The following is an 18,528-nucleotide window of genomic DNA, read 5'->3' on the forward strand; positions in this document are numbered from 1 at the left end:
TGGCAGAGCGGTTCCATGGTGTAATGGTTAGCACTCTGGACTCTGAATCCAGCGATCCGAGTTCAAATCTCGGTGGAACCTGAATCTTTTCTTCTCTCCTTTCGTTTTTTTTCTTTTCGGCTTTGTGTGTCTTAACGATGCCCGAGCACTCTCTGAGCTGCCCCAGCGAGTCCCTGTGCCCAAACGATGGAGGGGAACACTGACCTCCTCGGACACCTGTGCTCAAACAATGCCTGGGCACCTCCATGCAGGCTCCCTGAGCCTCTCCTCCCAAACGATGGATGGGCATGTTCCGAGCTCCCTGGGCGTCTTCACACATGGGATAATCTCACCTCACCTCTTTGCCTGGTGCCCACCAACCTCATCCACCACCACGGGGTGTGTGCTTTTCTCCTGCCTCCATGGGCAGGCGCTGGCCTCACCCCAAAGCCACCCACAAGCACAGGGGAGCTGGGGTGTGCTGGTGGGAAGCCCCCCAAGGTCTCACAGATCCCTCCTGTGAAACGAGCTGAGAGTGGCATATGAGCTTGTGGTGGAGGTATCAAGAGAGGCCAATGAGCTGTTCCAGCTCATGAGGCACAAAGCCATGAGCACAGGCCCCTTTCCCACTGCCATCCCTGCCCACCCTGCTTCTCCCTTCCCAAAAGGTTGTCCAGTTCCCCTTGTCTGCCCCTGTGCCGTGGGAGACACCAGCTTTGCCATCGGCTTCTCCTGGTGCAGGCTTGAGATCTAGACAACAGAGGATAAAAATAGCACTTGTGTCCAGATTATTAAACTGAATCCCTTAAAACTGCTCTTTTCCCACCAGCCTGCCCTCGGCAGCAGCGTTTTTGCCATCACTGCAGTCAGTGGCTGTGTCATCATTCCTGTGTGTGAAAAGTAACCCCCGGGCATCACAGCAGTGCTGTGCATCAGTTACTGTCTGCTGGCACCATAACAAGCCAGAACGTGATCCTCTGCATTTAAAGATAAATACTTCATGCTGCCTCAGAGCTTCCGAGTGAGGAAAACAAAACATTAATAACAAAGACACCTGATGCGTGACCACAGTGTGTCCCACCACAGGAGGACAGAGCTCTCCAGAAGCATTGTGTGACACTGGAGCATCACGGGCTGGGCTCACCCACATCCTGCTGCCAGCCTCTGATGTGCCCTGCACCTCCAGCTCCTCACAGGGGGTAGTGCAGTGGTGAGGTCCATAGGAATCTCTGTTGTCTTCGGATTGATCCTTTTTATCTCCAGCCAAACCCAGAACACACAAAATCTTGAGCCTGAAAAATGCTCATCCTGCTCCTGCAGCCTTTCTCAATCCTCTGGCATTGAGTAGCACATCAAATGGATAACAGATACTTGTCTGTGTAGAGGCTGGGGATATTTATAATTCAGGAGCTCAGGTTTCCATCTCATATCCTATTAGCACTTGTCCATTGAACTTTGTTGTTAAAAAGCTATTAATTTTCACTTGATGTTTCTCAGACCTGGGTTCATCCTCCGGAACTGCTGTTAGTGCTAAAAGCACTAAAATAACACAGATGAAGTACTTTTAGTTATCTTCCAGTAAGAGCTGTTCTCCTTTTCATGCTTTGGATTGTGTATGTGAGCCTAGAAACACCCTGTATTTACATTTTTCATGTGCACAAGCATTACTTCCTCTTGCACCACATTACAGATGTTCCTCATCTGGAACTGACTTACCCTATGCAAGAATTTTGGGCACAGGGTGAGGACAGTGGCTCTTCTGGCTGAGGGAAAAAAAACAATCTCCACATTACTGCACCACTCTCACTTGTTGAACTTCAGCCATTATAAAGCAAAAGCATTTTTATCAGTAATTTTTACCAAAATATGAAAAGTTGTGCACATTGCTACAGAGTTGAGCAGCAGCAGGGACTACTTCTACCTCTAAGCCTGTTTAAATGCAATTGATAATTTAAAATCGGATTCTTCATGGTGAAAACTGAAACAGTAGAAAGAGCTTTGTGCCTAAAAAGGAATCAACAGAGCAGGACACGAGGAGAGCACTGAACTAGCGAGGAGCTTCAGAAATTAAAGTCTTGTATCCTGTTCAGTCCTGGGTTAAGTTTGTTGCTGCTCAAGCCCCAGAGGAGAATATCCAAACCCTCAGGAGATGTCAGCACAGGCTGGTTTGGGCTGCTGTGCTCTTTCCCAGTGTCCCCTCTCAGAGCGAATTGCTGCAGTGAGGGGATGGCCTGGGACACCTGCCGTGCACAGAAAACACGGCCAGAAAGCAGAGGTCAGGCCTGGAATAACAGAGACTGTGTGCTTTCCAAGTGACAGCTTTTAATGTGAGAACAGTCACTCAGCACTGGCATTTCTGCTGCATTAATTGCCATTAGTGTCATCCTTGCGGGAGCACTAGATTCATGGCAAACCTTGAATTAGCTCGCTCCCATAATTCCTTAACTTAGGCAGAACCATTTGCAGAGGCAGCACGTCCCAAGCAACTGGAGCAGAGACAAGGAATGATCCTCAGCTGGGCCTTGGATGTTCAATTTAGCGAAGAAAAGAAGCAGAGGTCACACTCATAACTGCGTCTTTATGGGTCTGTTCTGGAAATTCATAGAGCAGCTGCCAAAAAGGGCCCAGCACCATTAACGTGCAGATGTGTGTCAGGGCTCCCAGCTCTCAGTGCCCAGCCCCAGGCACTGTGCATCAAGCTCACCCAATTCTCACTTCATTCTCCACTTCCCTCTTCCCACCAGCTCCTGAGATCCCCCAGAGTAATCCTGGCCTAATAAAGTGGAAAATCTGCCACTATCTTTGATGGTTGTGGCATTCTCACAGCAAGGTCAAGGCGTCTTTGCAGAGCACACTGGTGGTATTTGACATGGAAATGGCAGAATGTGAAGGGATGGCCAGTATTTGCTGCTGGTCCCAGGCAAAAAAAAAAAAAAAAAGCTTTTCTGACTTTGAAATCCCTCTTCAGACTTTGCAAATCCATCTCTTTTCAAAGCTCAGAGAAGATTTGGAATTGGAAATCACAATAATCCAAAATTGTCCTTGAAGGGCAGTTGACCCAAATTCTCATCTCCTGGATAAAAGCAGCCCCTGGCTTCCCCAGGGCAGAAAGCAGGAAGGACAAAAAGCAAAGCCCCAGAACTGTGTTTTATCAGAGGAGAAATATTTCCTAAGGGGAAAATTCAATCAATACTTTGCAATTTCCTAACAATCCATGAATCATTGCAATTATGCAGAGATAATTCAAGCTTTCCAATCCAGCTGGTAAATTAGAGAAAAGCGTACTCTTAGCATGAACTATCTGCAATTTGACATGTCAGTCAGAAAAAAAATCCTTCAAATATTAAAATGTATCCACTGAAATTAAAAATATATATATTTTTTAAAACTATAGACCGATTTAAAGGGTTTACAAAGTACAAGGATTCTATTTTCCAGGTAATTCTATGCCACAGGTAGGAATAATGAAAATATATGGAGTTAATATGATTTTTTCTGTTGATAACTCATTTACATTCCATCATGTGCCATGTTCTTTCTGATTTCTACAGCTCTAAGAAGAAAAGGTATAATAAGAAATAGACCAAATCAAAGTTCATTTCTAAATTAGCCTTTCCTTTCCTAACATTGAACTTGGAATAAAAAAGGGACCTGCATCTGAACAGATTCTTTATCCAAAATCAAATCTCATTCTGGTTTTTCTGTTCTCTAAGAATTCCTGCAGCAGGGCAGAAAGAGTGGGAAGGCAACAGAAAAACTAACATTCTTCTGGATACATTTTTCACTAGGACAATATTATCATAAGCAGAAAGGAAGGAAAGTTTTCAGTGCATTTTGGGAACAAGAACTGAGTGCAAGACTCAGTGACTTGGTGTTCCTTATGATGATGGTCAAAATGAAGTCATCAGTTCCCTGAATCCATTTTGGAGTCAACACTCGTGTCTTTGTCTGTGTCTGCTGCCCCCAGAGACACCAGCAAGATAACCCTGGCAGCCCCAGGATAATTGCTGGCCAAGGTATAATTTCATAGAATCATCACTCAAAATCTTCCTCTCACCCACCCTGCCAGAGGGGTTTATTTCCTACCTAGGGTCAAAATTTGCTTGAAGTTGGAGTTGGTACCAGGCAAATGCAGCGACAGCAGCGCAGGCGTTGTCACGTGGGCCCATCATCTTCTCATTTGGATTCAAAAGATCAGCCCTGGGGAATGAAGAAGCACTTTGGGTTCTGTGGCCAAGTCATTCTCTGCTGAAACAAGCGGCGGGGCCAGCTGGCTGCGCTCAGCATGGCCACGTTGTTGTGGGGCTGCACAATTGTACTGCCAGCCAGACTGAGACTGTAAAACTTTGCTCATTAAGATCATTAGAGAGCTGTCAGATGGAACAACTGAGATGGCTTTGATCTGGCAGAATATCCTTCCTCCTGTTCTCAGACCTTGGGAACCATCCAGTTTTCCATAATTTATTTTTTTCAAGTCATTCAAACAATGCTCTTTGGGTTTTCTATAGGTTGCAATAACTTCTTCGGGCAAGCTGAAGGTTCTAACAGCTATAACAAGATTAATTTATTAAATAGAACCCGGGATATTTCAGTGATTCCTCTATAAATATATTCACAGCTGGTTTGGCCAAGAACATGACAAAACGTTGCTGATCATCCCAAAGATGTTCCCTATAAATCCACTAGGTGTCCTACTGTTTTCAAGCAATTAGGCTCAAGGTTTGTTTGGGTTTTTCCCTAGTTTTGCCAGTGAGGAATTAGTTTGAGGCTTTAGTGGAATTAGGTCTGGGTTTGCAGGTTGAAGAGACGTGTATGTGTGGTTTGTGTGACACAGCAGGACATCCGGCTCCCAGCGGCAGAGCTTTTGGCAAATGCCACTAATGTTTCCCACAGAGACCAACTCAAGGTTACAGGCTGGAAGAGAAAAAGGGAAAAGAATCTGCCGTCCCCTCCTGGGAATGCTAAACAAGATCCAGCCGAGCCAAATCCTCTTTTCAGTCAACCTTGGGCATCTATTTATAGGACTGCTAAAGTGAGGCCAACGCTGACCTCAAAGGTGGTGGCAACACGCGTTAACCTTCATGGGAGCTGCTCTGCACAGGCTGTGATTGTGACATTCCTGCTCAGTGTCCCCATCCCTGACGGGTGTCCCCTGATTGCCAGCGCCTGTCAGCAAAGGCCAGCACAGCACACACAAGGTGCCTCGTCATTCCCAGCACGGGGGGGTTATGAAAATACATAGCAAGAAAAGCAAGCTGAAAAACAGCCAAAGGGTAATTTTCTCATCTCAGAAAATACTTGAGGTGGCAGGTGGCCATTGGACAGTCTCCAGCTGCTTGGCTGTTCCTCCATGGTGTGACCTGGAGTGCACACACCATATCAGTTGTGTTATCCAGGACATCCCTCCCTCCTCTGCCTCCAGATTTGTTACTTGCACTGAGCCCTAGATATCTCCCAGGTATTGAAAAAGCATCTTTCATTATTCCAGTGGTTTTCGGTAGTCAGAAACGCAGTGTTTCAAAGAGAGAGAATTGCAAGGTGATTTTTATGGTCTTGTAACTGAAGCACAAATCACATTCTGTGTAATCCTCCCAGGCTTACCCTCCAAATAGGAGCCATTGCATTTGCAAACCCCTCCTGTTCTCTCTCATTTCACAGGGCTGCCACAGCTTGAATCTACCCCAGATCTATGCAAGGCAAGTGAGGAGAAAATCTGTTTTGTTTTCTATTTAACAAATGCCAGAGGCAGAGATGCTCTCAAACAATGAGATTGTCTCTTTTTCCAGTAGGTGCTTCATGGCCAGAAGTCCTGCCCAGGGCTATTGGCTCTGCAAACAGGCATTGGGCAAGGTGTCAGCACCAGTTTAATCACAAACTGCAAGGGGAAATCAGAAGGGGAACAAGAGCCTCCTGTCCTTGGCCCACCAGGACTCCTTGCCATCAGGCATTGCGCATCACGGGAAGTGCTGAGCATCTGTCCTGTGCCATGTGTCACTGCACTGCCTCTCTTCCCTGCTCTCTGGGCTCAAGGTAGGGCAGTCATTTTCCTGCAAGAAGAAAAGGATGCTCAGATCTCCCACAGTGTGTGTGTGTGTGTGTGGAGGTACCTGCTGCAGTGCCACCCCTGTGCAGGGTGCACCATATGCTGGCTGTGAGGGAGTTTAACCTGGTCCGGCGCCTGTGTTTGCTGTGACACACAACAAACACCTCGAGCCTTGCCATGATTCAGAGCATAATGTGTGGGAGCCATCTGGTCCCCTAGCTGAAGGAGCAAATGGAAAATCTGATGAAAGCACAAACAGTCGCAACGAGAGACTGAAAAGATGTGTTGATATTCCTAGCAGAAGTCTCCTTCTGTGGGGGGTAATCTCATCACCCATTGCCTCTTTTCCTTCTTCCTCTGGAAACCTTCTGTCAGCCAGGTTACTGGGAGTACTCACACCTTTGGGATGCTAAAAATATGTTTCATGTGCTTGAGCAACCTCCCGAGACAAGACTTTGCTCAGCAGCCAGCTGTGCAGTGAGCAAGATGTGCAAGATGCTTTCAGCACAGCACATTTTACGGAGCTTGGATTGATCCAGAACTTTGGCTGGTTTAAGATGTGCTCATGAATGGGATTAGTCACTAATATTGTCTCACTGCTGTGCAGAATTACAGCTTATGGCTGTGACAGACTGAATGGAGTTTCACCTCAGCTTGCCTCGATATCCTCAGCCCTGGAATGGAGATGTATTTGTGAGGGACTGGAGCATCAAGGGAGAAACAAGGAACTCAGTGCAGTGGATGAGGTAGAGCTTGGGATGGCTTTAATGCGGCAGAGTTTGTGCACAATTTGTCCAGGATACTGGGTTAATAAAAGTGGTTTCATTGTATTTTGCAGCCAGTCTGGGTTTCCCCCATTCTGATCCTGGTTTCTGATGTTTGGAGGGCACAGGGAAGGCAGGGAGACAACAGATACCTATTTTAGTACTTGTCTGCAGGGAATGCACACGTTTCAGACAGGTACACATTTGTTTCCTCTGACACCAAATTAATGGGAATTGATGTATTGATTCTACAATTCTTCTAAAAATTGCTTCAAGTTTTGGCTTGCTTTCAAGTTGGTTAAATGCAATGTGCACACAGTTCAAGACAGCTATTTAATTATTGTAATATTAATATAGTTTAAGAAATTCAATTCCCTGTGAAATGCAAAAGGTAAAAAGCATAGAGAGCAGCCCAGAAAGGAACTATATCCTGGTTCATCCCACAGTAAGGGCTGCAGGTGAGGGGGGGATTCTGCCCTTCTGCCCCACTAAGGTGGGACCACACCTGCAGAGCTGCCCCCAGCCCTGGGGAACAACAGCAGAAGGATTTGAAGCTGCTGGAGCCAGTCCAGAGGAGGCCACGGAGATGACCCAAGGGCTGGAGCCGCTCTGCTCTGGAGCCAGGCTGGGAGAGATGAGAATGTTCAGTTTGAAGAAGAGAAGGCTCTGGGGAGACCTTATAGCCCCTTCCAGTGTCTAAAGGGGCTCCAAGAGAGCTGGAGAAGGACTTTGCACAGGGGCCTGGAGGGAGAGGACAAGGAGGAATGGCTTCCCACGACCAGATAGACGGGATATTGGGAAGGAATTGTTCCCTGTGAGGGTGGGAAGGCCATGGCACAGGGTGCCCAGAGAAGTCTCACTAGGACAGTTACTCGATGCTTCTGTATTTTGAGTGGCAACACGACTCCTCCAAATATTTGAAGTCGTCTTTGTGTTTCAATTATTTTCTGGCAAAACAGCATCCATCTGCAGTTTAAGAATAGAACATTAAAAAAAAAAAAAAAAGTCTAGAACTCCAAAGCACAGAACGTAGAATTTCTGGGCAAAATCCTCTTCTCAGTTACACTTACATAACTCTGGAGTAGTGTCTTCCTCTTTTTTGTTGTTACTCTGAACCCCCTTTTCATCTCATTGTGTCAGAGCCACAGGATCTACCATATATGGCTAAATCCGATTTCATCACATATGTTGAAATCTCCTACACAAAATTACAATCTCAGAGGAAGCATATAAAGATGCACGGGCCTCAATATCCTAAAAATACGCTGCTGTCAGTTGTTCTCTGTTAGTAGTTTTCCATGCAAATGAAAATACCGTGGTGGTGGAGAACTGCTGAACTGTCTGGAGCAGAGATTTTCTCCACACACACAAGCACAGAATCTGCATTATTTGGCTGAGCTCCTTTATAAAACATCATGCTCAACAGCTCTTTCTTTAAACAAAGAAAGGGTTTGCACTAAATTGTTTGATATTTATTTTGTGTAACTCTGTTCCTTGGCTGTCCGTGCTATAGAGATGTTGTTATGCTCCAAGAAGACAGATTGCCTGGGCTGGAAGCCCCAGCCCTGATCCAGGGAAGCACATGGCTTCCTTACAATGATTATGATGAATATAATTACTATTCAGTATAGGGGGCAATTGTTTTTGGTGTTTAAAAGAGAACAAAACAAAACAAAACAAAGCAGGTTTGGAAAGGAAAACAGAACCTTAGAAAAAAATAATTGTTAAATAGGAAGTGGTTGACTTTCAGGAAGTAGCTCCATATGCAGATTCTGCTATCCAGTGTTTTCAGTCATCAGAGAATGGAAAGAAAAAAATGCCATTAAATATCCCCAACGGTCCTTCAGAAAATACTGCACCTCTCTTTCTGCAGGTATAACATTTTACATCTCCTGTCCAACAGCTGCTGGTGTCAAAGGCCAAGCGAGCAGGACGTGGAATGCAGAGCCTGACGTTTTTCAGTGGTTGCTGAAGGCAAAACCATCTAAAGCTGTAGCAGATGTTCACTTGCTTCCTGTCTGCTTATCTGCCCTGCAAAGGCACTTGGCTTTTGTGCTTGTTGTGCCAAGGGTAGCTATGGAGATCTCGTACAAGCTGTGCAATAGTGATACGCTGAAGGGTTCTTTATGCATTTGGTTATGAATGATCAAGAAAATACTATGGTTTCTAAGAACTTGCTCGAAATTTTCCATGTGTACATCCGTCGTTCCCCTCGCGTGACACGAAAATGACAGCGTATAAAATAACTGAAGAAATAAATACATTTCTGCAGTGAAGATATTCATTTGGCCTCAGTGGGCACATGTTTTATACATTGTTTAATGGTACACCGTGAAAAAAAGAGTAGTATATCCAACCAACTGTATTTCTCCAAGGCCTTGTAAAAGCTCCAGAAGAGTTTTTAACTGTCAATTTAAATATCACTGCCACTAATCCTTTTTCTTGCACCTCAGCTCAATTTTAATTCCTGTTTATAATCATTATGAGCTCCTGTAAATTATAACTTTAATATGAGTGTTTATATGCAAGTGTTAATGCAGTGTTCCATCTATTCTAGGGCTTTGAGATAGTTTAATGAGACTGATTTTTACACTGATGCATTTAAATTAATATGCATTCCCAATACAGTCAAGACCCAGGGCAATTAAGTTCATTACTTATTAGATGGAAGTTCTTTTCCTCCATGAAATATAAGAAATAAAGGAATTTATTTGATATAAATTCTGGCCCAGATGTTTTGCTTTAAAGGGTAGCAGAAAAGGCTGGATTTGGAGTGGTTCCTTTGCCCATGTTCAAACTGGAAACCAACAGTGACATCTTTGACTTATCACTGGTAGACATGGTCATAGATATTCCTGTGGGATACAAAAGTGGAACAGTGGCTCCTGTTGGTGTTTGCCACATTTCATGTAACACTACCCAGAAAAAAGAGCACTGAGTGATCATTATTGCACTTCAAATTGTTGATAGCATTGCAAATTCACATTGTCCTGGAAAATGCAAACAGTGGGCACAGAGTATTCCTTCTAGAGGTGATATTCAGTGTATTGCAACATCATGGCCAACAGTCCAGGAGGAACTGAAGCCCTTTGGGACAGTTGGTTCCAGGGGAAGTAGATGTGGACATTCTTTTGAGAAAATGAGCCTCCATATGAAAGCTGGAGCACTAAAATTCAGTCACCTTCCTGTCCCCAAAGGCACACAAGGACAAAGCAATGCATGAATCAAAAGAGAAAAGTTGCTGGAATTAAGATATCAGGATTTTATGCAAAGGACAGACTTCCAGGCAAAGGGCAATCTGAAGAATGCAGTGACAGAAACTGCCTGAAGCATCAGAGAAAACACAAGAAGTGTGAAGATGAAAGAGGAAAAGAGGGAAAAAGGGGACCCAGAGGTCAAATTCATATAAGTTGGGAATGTGGAGAAGGTGAGCACAATTCTGTGGGCAGGTTCCTGGAAGAGATGCAGTAAATATATTTAAAAAGCAACACCTTGGTACTATGACTGGATAGGAGAGGTTTTGTTTGAAGTGTTTGAAAATTGAGGTCACAGTATTTAGGCTTGGACTGTAAGGGGTAGCACAGTTGGAAGCAGGATGGATGAGATGGTTTAACAGGGCTTCATTGTAGTCACATTAATTCAGTTTAAATAATTAATTCTCTTTTAAATTGACTCTATTCTGCACACTTGACATTTTGGAAAAGCTGCCATTGCCTGGCTTTCTGGTAAATGCTTTTGCATTTGTTTTCCATTGTTTCCTTCTTAAAAAAAATTCTTGTCACTAACAGGAACCATCAGCAGCATGGAACAAATTGACTTGCCAAGGACATTTCCTCCCATCTCATTATTTATACTGGAAGCACTCTTCTTTTGTATCAAGAGTCAGAGTGTGATTTTTTAAAATTGCCATTTATTAAGGTACTTTTGTACTGTATTATGAGTCAAATTCAAACTTAGTTATGTAAATTACTTTCTGTGCATCAACATTTGGTCATACATTTTCCAAGGAGGTGATCAAGCAGTTTAATTAATAATCAATTCACAGTTCTCTCTGCCTACCTCATTATGTAGAGCCCCTGACTGTTGCAGGAGAGGGTCTCCCCCAGGTACAAATCAGAGCAGATTCATCACCCTCCCTCTTCTGCTTTTGGCACATTGATTTGGAGCCTCAAGTGGCAGAGATTGAGTGGATCTATAATGTTATTTGGCACAAATTGGGTTAAACAGGTTGTGTAGCATTTTACTCTCAAGGTGATTTGGTTTGTGTTTTCTCTCCTATCCTTTCTCAGCTCTTGGTTGTGAGAAAGTGTTCATCTGCTCTAAACTCCCCCATGGAAGGGGCAGTATGGCAAAGGGACACAATCAAAATTTGGGGGGTGGGTCTGTTGAGGTTGGGGCTCCTTCAGGTAACCTGGAGCCAACCCTGTGAGAGCTCAGCAAAGGGCAGAGCCTGGGCTGACCTATATTCACAGTGACTCACCGTGAGATTCAGTGTTGTTCCTCTGTTTGCTGGTTTCTCAGCAGCTGCTGAGGCTTCAGAGAAGGGCACTCTTACCTAACCCAATCGATGGATGAGCAGTTAGGACCCAATCTAATGCAGCCAGTATTTGTAATAATAGAAGGGCACATTCCAAAGCTGTTACAGAAGAAAAGAATTTCAGATAATTAGGAGAGGAGTTGGGCAGTGATACAGATTTTAAAAGTACCCAAGATAAAATAACAGATACTAAAAATATCTGTATTGAGATGAAATCCTCATGACTCAGTATTTGAGCCAACTTCCATTCTCTAGGAATTAGTAAGGAAACCATCCAAACAGGGTAGGTCGTGGTGTATTGCCTTGCTCCGGGCTTACACTTACACTTCAAAGATGTATCTCACACTGAAGAAAGTCAGACTCAGGTCTGACTTTTCAGGGCAATTGCAATTTTTTAAAAATACGTTCTTTAGTTGTAGCTTTTTTTAAAAGTTGTGAGTTTGTTCCTATCTAGAAAAAATTGAATAGAGAGCATTCTGGACCTTGAAAGGCAAAAGCACTGATAGCAGGAGCAGAGATGCATTCTTAGCGACAAGCAGGACATAATTTTTAATTCCTACAACTCTCTAGCTAATAACTGATGAGTGGTCAATCCAGCTTGCAAACAGAAACACAAGAGTGCTATTTCTTCTCTTCTTTTTCTGCATGAAGTATTTTCTGACTAGATGCAAAAAAGTATTGAAGATACTGTAAGCATTAAAAGCATTTTGAAAGAAATGAACATTTTGGAAAGGATTTTGATGTGCCGTAGAATCTCAGAAAAGCAGAAATCTGTGTTAGGAGAACTTCATCTCCAATCTGGGTCAGATTTTCAGTGCAGATGTGTCAGATGCAGTTCCTTGGAAACTCTCCATGACAGTTAGTGAGAAGAGTGACCGAATGTTTTCTCACCGTACAAAATAACCGTTCTGTTTGATGATGTCATGTGCATGAAGCACTGCTTGGATTTCCACAGCAGAGTCTTGTTTAAGCTTGTTTGGGAGAGGAGATTTCATCTCAGAACAGTTTCAGACAGGGAATTTAGCAAATCTCTTTGGTACATCTCGACTGATCTCAATCAGTTTTCAGAATTTTAATGATCTGGTTTTATTTCCAGATAATGACTATTTATGTAAATGAGATGCCTTATAAATAAATATGGAAATTATTCCATAATATTAATTACAGGCTTCATAGTTCAAACACTTATTATACTAAAGGCAAATGGTGCTGGAGATTGTCTTTGAATTTATTAATTTAGTTACTTTGTTAGTCTTATTTTAACTTGACTTACATGTGTTGGGCAGTTTTTCCTGAACTAAAACAAGGTGTACTGTGTGCCTTGGATATATTAAAGGATACTGAAGGATAATAAAAAATCAAAATGCATCATACAGTAGTAGTAGTAAATGGGACCCAGACTTCGGAATGTTTTTGTCTAAGAATCAAATAAATGAGTTTTACTTGGAGAATCTCACCTTAAGTGTTGTTAGCCGTTTACTCAAAAATTAGTTTTAAATTAATTATAATCCTTTGCACCTCTATAGCTGCTTCTCTTGAGAATCTCAGTAGTGTTCTACAAACATTAATTAAGCCTAATAGTACTCCTGAGAAGTGGTTAAGTGATAGATATGCTTCACCCACCGTGATATAAGCAATCTCTAGAACAAAATACAAAAACTTTAAACAGCAGGACTACACAGGAGTTTAGAGCCTGGATTACCCCGTCAAGCAAAACTGTGGGGAAGGTTCAGCTTATGGAATACAATTGCTTGGCCTGGGCATGATTCGAAGGTGAATAAAAGTGCAAATAATAAAGGACTCTTCACTAGAGATGTCTAGTGAAGGAAAGTTGTTTTCTACGGCCCCACAGTATCATGTGGTGTGGCTCTGGGGATGAATTGAATACTGATTCAAAGCAAAACTGCTTTTTGCTGAAATCACCCCCAGATGGGCCAAAGAGCAGGCATCCATCCACATGGAACCTTTAAGGTTGATGCATGAACAGCAGGGATAGCAGTTAAGTCCTCTCATCCCTGAGGGAACAGGAGCTGCTGAAAATAGCAACAAACCAGCAGTATCAGTGTGTACATTTCCAGCCCCAGACTGTTATTTTTGCTGGCGAATCTGCATGCACAATTTCCTTCCTGATATTACTCCACAAAGGGCAGCTTTTGTTATCTGGCATTACCGATGACAGCAATACTTAAACCAGGTTAGGGCTGGCATAGAGAGCAAGCTGGCTTTGGTAGATGCATTAGGATTTAGGCCATCCTCAAGCAACCCTTCAGCTGTGCCTTGCTCACAAAATGGGCTGCAAATATTTGTCTGGGAGCTTCCAGAGTCTATGGAAGAGCCATTCCAGAAATGTGCTCCAGCTGTACACGCCGACTGTCCGCTAACGACAGGACAAGAGGTATGGCTGGCATCACTTGCTTGACACCTCAACCCACAGCAACACAGCCAAGCACAACTTCACTGTTTTCTCCCTGACTACCCCAAAGGCCATCCCCTTCCTCTCTCACCATTCCAAAGCTGATAGCTGCTGCTGCCATGCTGCAGTGCCTCGGGAATAATTTTAGCAGTTGCCGAGGGAAGCTTTACAACGTGCAGCCGAAGTCCTCAGATGCACACGCTGAAATCTTGAGGAAGCAAATTGGTGCTGGAAAGGGAAATGATAATGAGTTTGCATCAGATTTTTATTTATAGAAATGACTTGGAAGCAGCTGGATCTCCTCCTTGGGTACATTATCTTTCCTTTTTGTTTCCCAGCATTTCTGTGCTTTTGGGACCACAAACTGTCCCATAAATATTGGCAATACATGCTTGCTGAGAAACTACCTGCTGGAGAAAAAGAGCTCCTCGTTTTATCCAAGTGGAATGCCTAGATACTGCAACTAGACAATTAGGCTTTATCCTTACATCTATACAGTAATATTCTTTATTTGCATTTGTGAATTGTAATTCATGACACACATGACTCCAGTGCTTCTGCTAAGTTCATTGGCCTTTGGATCAGGGCTGGTATTTGCTTCATTTCCCCATAATTTCAGCTGCTTCAGCAATTATTTTACCTAGAGAAAGGTCTGAAAAATCTTTTTTTTTTTTTCAATACATATATGATATTCTATTTCCTGTTTTATAATGTATAGTCAATAGTTTCTCTGGAGTGCAAAAAGCTTTTTAGAGATACTATACTTGAATCAGTAAAAGGAGGGGTGATTGCACTGTTGTACTGCTGCATCATAATATTTAAATGCTTTATTATTTCATAATCTGTCCTAGAATTTAATCATTCCAAGCATGGACGGTCTCTTTATGTCAAAAGGGATAAGTTCCAGATTTACAAATATGCATGTATGAAAAAACCCATGAAGCTGTTGCTTCGTTTCCAGTGTGATTCCAGCTTGCCAAAGGCTCCATTTCATTGCATAACCCTCCGGATGCAGATCCATTACTGCACTGTAAAGTGGGTTACTGGACAGGGTAAGGCAATTCATCTTCTGAAATGCAGAGCCTTGTTTTGCCAGGTATGGAGTTTATAATTATCCATTATCATTATCCCCACAGTTATTTCTACCAATAGAATACCAATTTCTGCAGATAGGTCTATTTGAAAGGTATTCTGTTGGGCTCTCTTGGAGGTTCATCCTTCCCCTGTAGAGGTAAATGAATAGTGCACGCAGCACAGGCAAGCGAGTTCAAAAAGGCATAAAACTGGTGAGAAAGTGAAAGTGAACAGATTAAGTCTCAAACTGCACACTTAAGGAACTGAACTAAAATTGTTTTGCTTATGGAAGCCAGTCTCTGCCAGGAAAAACTGAATACTGATAGTTGCTTTTTTTTTTTTTTTTTTTAAACACTTCTGAAGCCCCATGAATTATAAATCATCAAGCTCACAATCCTGGGACAAAGTCTCTTAAAATCATGTCCTGGGACAGCAGAGTTCTCCATTCTATTCCTGGCTCTGTCACTGACCATCTGCCACTTGTCCTCTGCCTTGCTTGAGTTTACCCATGTGTAAAATGCACTTAAAATAAGCTAAACCAGACTTTGAAAATCACTTCAGTGCCACAAGCTAGAAATTTGGGGTTGTAACATGGAATAAAATCGTTCTGTGGTTGCTGGTCCATAAAGAGCCTGCGTGTCTCTCTGGCTACACTACGGGGGAGGCTAAATCTGGCTGCCAGGGCTCCACCCTGCACTTGAGAGGCAGCAGAATCCCACATTAAGCGTGCTTGGTGCCTGCCCACCTGCACTACACGCAGTTGTTAACTTGGGTAATTAGCTTACTATGCACAAGAAGAATCTCATCCAACACTGACTGGAATTAATAAGGAGACTTCAGTGGTTTAATGATCTTGTGCTCGGGTCTTCATGTGCAAGCAGAGATTCCTGCGCTGAGATCCCGAAAATCCCTGGGAAGGGAAAGGCTTTGTCTGACTGACACATAGACACATCTCTGTGCAATGAGCCTGGCAGGAGCTGGGCACACAGTAAATCTGTCTGTGCCTGTACAGTAGCACTATTCACTGATGCTGCTCTTTATTCACAAATAAATACACAACTACAGTCACGATTTTTCATGGGCCCTTTTGCACGTGGCTTTAGAAGAGCCCTAAAGTGGAAAACTGATGATGAGCTACGCAGGAAAGCTTCGCAGAGAGATTTGTTAGCAAAGGTGACTTGATAAAGGTGGTGACAAGCTAATAATGAAATGGAACATTGCAATTAAATGTGCTGGTGGGGAAGAAAGTGTGCCACAGCCAAGAGCATGAGCAGCAGGTAGGTCAGGGAGAGAATGCAGCAGAGGCTTGGTGGAACAGGGTGGGAAGGAGGGGGAGATGTAAGAACAAGAAAGACAGGACAGAGATAAGCACTGTTAGCTGTGATAGCAGTATGGGGCAGAAACTACTTTGGTGTTGTATTAGGCCTTGCAGAGGCAGAACCCCGTCCCTGACCGCAATTTGTTGACATTGACACAATGTGTAATTAAATGCAGATAGTCCTAGAAAGACAGAAATGGGGGAGGGAAACAAACTAACAGCAAAACAAGGACATTTACACAACATTTTACTTATAAAGGAGCTGAAAAGTATGAAAACTGCCAGAGAATATTTAAGAATTCTGTTTCTCTCAAATGAGTTTCTAATAGAAATAGTCCAGAATATTTTAATGGTTATGAACTTAAACCCTGCAAAGTGAGCCATTCATACATCATTGCAGGGATTTTGCTCAGTATACAGGCAGCTGTAACAATACTCTTAGAAGTAGGAACAGACCCATTAATCTTGGATGTTAACACTGAAGCCTAAAATTTATGCCTACTTGAAAAATGAGCAAGGGCAGAGAGCACAGAACAGTTTGCATATCAAAAATTACTAACACCATCCAGAAGATGGACTTCAGTGTTGCTATTTATTTGAAAAACATTTCTAGGAATAAAATATACTGGAAGTTGATTTAGAAAAGTGTCTACCAAATAATTTAAGCACACACTACTGGACGCAGAGCATCTTGCTGTAGCGAACAGTGACATTCCAGGTTCTTGGTCTCTCACTTACCCCGCTGTGAATTGTCGGGAGAGACAAGTTCTTTATGGGTGTGGCTAGAAATGCATTTCACGTAGAAACACACGAGGAATGGGCGACGTTTTCGTAGTCCCTGACACATTCCTTACTCGGTTTGCTGCCTGTTGAGGAAAAAAAAAAAAAAAAACAAGACAGAGTCAGCTCCCAAATATCAAACCTGGCAGCGCAGAGCTGTGCCTGCATGTGCAGGCTTGCACATGGGTGCTCCTGCCCAGGTAGACACTGACTTGTGTCAGCCACCGCATTTCCTACATGGGGGAGTATGAGGAGCAGCATTTCTGCTATAAACAATTCAATTGGTAAAAGCCTGTGGGGAAAAACAGTGCTATTTTTCACTTTTTTTTTTGCTTTTATAGTCTCCTATTTGGTCAGATTTTCAGAAGGACGAAGTAAAGAGAGTAGATCTGAACATATCTGAGTATTTACAGTCCAGTTTTGATAAATTCACCGTATTTACAAATTCAGAACTTCATCTAGATTTTATGTCTTTTACAACGAGCCACATCTTGACCCTCAAGCCAAACATCCAGAACTGAGGTAAGCCTGAATTCAAACTCAAAATTGTATGGTTGGAACCTATCCCTAAACAGCACTTTGGTATAAAATTTGGAAATTCAGGGTGCAGTGGACAAGGTGCCAGAAAAGTAGTACTTATTTTGTGTAGGTATAGGCAGGACTCGTTCTGTTGCGCTCAGCAACATCTTGACACGCTGCACTAATCTTAGCTGCACGCTCTTAAAAGATTATTTTTGTCTCGGGTTCTTTTTCTAGTCTTTGATGCAACAGCCTGCTGCGGGTTACATCAAGCCTACAGAAAATCCCTCGCTTTTCTCATCCCTTGTTTTCCAGACAGCCGGCACCTCCTCCGGGTCCAGGCGACGGGCGCCGCAGGTGAGCCAAATCCCGGCCTATTTGGGCCGGAGATTAATTTCTATTTAAATTAAAGCTGCTGTCTGGGTTAAAACGCTGAGGTGGGGGGGAAGCAGAGTCGAGCCCACGGTCGGCGCGCCGTGTTTTAGGCGCTTTCACTCAGGGCGCCCCGCTCCTCCCTTCACGGCTCGGAGCCCGTGAGGGGGAAGGCGGGAGCGGCGGGGCCGCGTTCCGTGAGGGGGAGCGGCGGAGCGGCGGGGCCGCGGTGCGAGGGGAAGCGCTCCGAAGGGACGCGGTGGGCGGCGGGGCACGGCCGCCATCCCCTCAGGAACCGGCGGGCGCCGTCCCGCTCCCGTCCCGCTCCCGCCCCGCCGCGATCACGGGTCGCCGCCCGCCTCCCCCGCCCCGTGACAGCCAAGATGGCGGCGGAGGGGAGGGGGGATCCCGCCTGAGCCGCCCACACGGCGGGAGGCGGTGGGGGCGAGCCGGGCTCCGCGGGGATGAGATAAGGGCGCGGGCACCGAGCGCGCTGCCCCCCGAACCCCTTCAGCGCCCGCTCCTCGCCCTGAGGAGCGCGGCCCCCGCCTGAGGTGAGGGCGGCGGGGTGTCACCGCCGCGGGGCGCGGGCCGGGGGTGTTCTCCGCGGCGCTGCCGCGTTCCGGGGCCGGCGGGGAAGGGGCGCGGGGCTGTCAGCGGGGGCGGGAGGCCGGCGCCGGCGGGCCGGGGGCTGAGGCGGCGCGGGGGCGGCCGTAACTTTCCGCTGGG

General features: G+C 44.5%; 1 protein-coding gene, 1 long non-coding RNA gene and 1 other non-coding gene across 3 annotated transcripts in view; 2 read left to right on the forward strand and 1 right to left on the reverse strand.

The window, feature by feature from the left end:
- The first annotated feature begins 9 nt into the window (after positions 1 to 9).
- Positions 10 to 81, forward strand: TRNAQ-CUG (transfer RNA glutamine (anticodon CUG)). The gene has a single exon. It is a non-coding gene; the product is annotated as a tRNA-Gln (tRNA).
- Positions 82 to 10,201: 10,120 nt separating this feature from the next.
- LOC136366917 (uncharacterized) lies at positions 10,202 to 17,669 on the reverse strand. Its single transcript, XR_010744604.1, has 3 exons — positions 16,867 to 17,669; positions 13,828 to 13,964; positions 10,202 to 11,422 (listed from the first exon to the last, which is right to left on the reverse strand). It is a non-coding gene; the product is annotated as an uncharacterized lncRNA (long non-coding RNA).
- DENND4A (DENN domain containing 4A) overlaps positions 17,666 to 18,528 on the forward strand; it is a 48,664-nt gene continuing 47,801 nt past the window's right edge. Inside the window, exon 1 of the mRNA XM_066328211.1 lies at positions 17,666 to 17,784. The gene's annotated coding sequence lies outside the window, so the exon portion shown is untranslated. The remainder of the gene's footprint in view (positions 17,785 to 18,528) is intronic.

The sequence above is a fragment of the Sylvia atricapilla genome, chromosome 13, assembly GCF_009819655.1.
Source record: "Sylvia atricapilla isolate bSylAtr1 chromosome 13, bSylAtr1.pri, whole genome shotgun sequence".
NCBI classification, from domain to species: Eukaryota; Metazoa; Chordata; class Aves; order Passeriformes; family Sylviidae; genus Sylvia; species Sylvia atricapilla.